Below are 2,718 nucleotides of genomic sequence, written 5' to 3' on the forward strand. Positions count from 1 at the left end.
GTATGTGTATATATTGATCTAACTGCTAACCCTCAACATGCTATTTCTTGTAGCCTTGAATGAAATATAGTTCAGTTCAGTTCAGTTCAATCACGTGACTGACACTTATTCTTGAATATTGACTTCGTCTTCAACACGGTGTCTGCGATTGGCAATACACGGTGCAACGATCTTTCTTCTTAGACACTAAATTAAACACTTTGTAAATGAATTTCGGTAACAAAACAATTGATTGGGTGTTACGGGTCATCATGCGTAAAAAAGGACCCGAGGACCCGACCCTTGAGGTAGTCTCATCGGACCGAGGACCTGACCCTTGAGGTGGTCTCATCGGACCGAGGACCGCAGGTTCCATGATAAAGAAAACAAATACAGCGACAAACACATTGACGTTATGTTGTTGAAAAAATAGTTTAATATGATGTATGTTTCTTTTCAAAGTAACAGCAGGAAAGTTTAAATTTGAAAATCTCCTTATCTGTTACCCGAGCGCTTCCTGGTCACGTGGTATATGCTCATATCTGACACACGTATTTATATGAAACGACATTTGGTGTCGTCATATTTTGGACACGTTTCACTTGATAAGTTGATTGCATTGATTTTTTTTTACATGGAGAATACGCGACAAAGCGCCATCACGATACACTTTAATATAATTCATTAGGGCTCAGTCACACATTCAGGATTTTTACTGCCGTCCTTGATCGGACTATTCCCGATTAAAATTTGTCAAAAGTCTGATCAAGAATCTGTGATTCGTGGCGGGAAATTCACAAATATTTACAAACATTTATTTAATCACGACAACAACCAGATATCGTTCAGGAAGCGTCCCGATTCTCCCGTTCTCAACCCGAATCTGATCCGATTTATATCTTCTGCGTGGTAAAAAACGATCGAATCTGTCTCACCAGCGTTCCGATTCTCCCGAATGCGATCCGGCAGAGATCAGCCAGTGACCGGACAGTGAATCGACAAAGACGATTCGCATTCCGCAAGATCTGGACGCAATCTGGACTCAATCGACAAAAAACGGCAATGAACAATTTCTCCAAATTATGCCCGTTCATAACGACAGCGTCCCCATCCACAGGACATCGTCCAGAAAACACAGGACATTGTTCCGATTCTGATCCGATACAACAGAATATATCACGATATAGTCACGACTGTAATCCGACCAGACAAAATCGGCTGAGTTTCCCGAATGTTACAGGACGCACCATACTGTCGGGAGTGCTTGGCCGACCTCTCTGGACCTTTCCCGATCCGTAGCTAGGACTCTGTTACGAACGTATACGACTGCGTTCAGACAATGATAGGACATTCCAGATCACCGAGGACAGTAATCCGACTTTTTCACTTTTCGTGTCGTAGCGCTGTCTGATTTCAAACGAGAGCCATAATCGGCACTGTGTGAACACAGCCTTAGCAACACTTGACAGCTCAGACAACAGTGGCATACAATCAGTCTGGTCAGACATTGTAAAATCTCCACATAAATCCTTCACGTTCTTAGTCTAGCCTATTTTTCCCCCCGAATCGCTATGGTGGAAAGACGTTTGATAGTTGGTTTCGAATTCAACACAAGGAGACAAGTATGGCACACATTGAAAGGATTGGTCCACACAAAGAAACAAGTGTGTGTCACCAAAGATCTATCATGTCCAGAAATACAAATGGGCATAAACGCAAGGGTCCGGATACGCACGGAGAGGCACATGGTGCTGCGGACCAATCACAGTCTACCACGGAACTCGCTCAGGGCGATTCATAGCAAGGCGACCATCGGGTACTGATGTGCACTGGTACCCCACATGGCCCTGTCAACTCTCGGATCCGCAGGGACAGTCAAACACATGGTTCTTGGGAATTAGTATCTCGGTTATGCCCAGATCATCTCCAGCAGATGTCTTTCTAAATGTTGTTGGTTGCATCACAAGGACAAGAAAAATCCTTTAATGCATTGATTAATACCATTTAACTGTTGGTGTACGAATTTCAAGATGTGTCACTTAACTGTTTAACGCCATGATCTTTCTAATGTTGACCGAAAGTCAACGCTAGGTGGATAATTTTGGAAAATTGTGTGGATAGAATATATCTTTGCTGCTGTTGTACGAAGGGCAAAGGTAGATGGATAATGAAAAGTTAAATGTCCAATGTAGGTCCAGACGTGGTACGTAGTGCAGCGGAGGGAGACATTGTCTCTCTGTAATGAGGCTAATATTTAACGGATAGGATGAGATACATCCTTACAATTTGGAGAAGTGAGGTAAAATGAGAAGCAAAGGCAGTCGTCCTATCAGACGCACTAAGTGCACTTCAAGCCATCAGCGGTAGAAACTCAAACAAAGTCAATAATATTCCGTACGAATATCCAAAACTATCGGACCAAGGGCAACAGGTGGCGCTGTGTTGGATCCCCTCCTACATAGATATTCATGGAAATGAAAAGGCAGACACACTGGCGAAGCTAGCTCTAGACAAAGCGGAGACTAGAGTAAACAAGAGATAAAAATCAAAATCAAAGCCTCTATAGCCCAGCAAGCCCAGTGGGACGCAAGTAAGATCGGCAGATGGCTATACAAAATTCAACCCAAGATCCAACAAAAGCCAACTCATACTCAAATGAAAGGAAAGTTGAAATTGCCATATCACGCCTCAGATTCGGCCACACAAAGCACTATGACAAGATTTGCTCATCTTGCAATC

Source organism: Haliotis cracherodii, unplaced genomic scaffold (assembly GCF_022045235.1).
Source record: "Haliotis cracherodii isolate W230 unplaced genomic scaffold, xgHalCrac1.p SCAF_5, whole genome shotgun sequence".
Lineage (NCBI taxonomy): Eukaryota > Metazoa > Mollusca > Gastropoda > Lepetellida > Haliotidae > Haliotis > Haliotis cracherodii.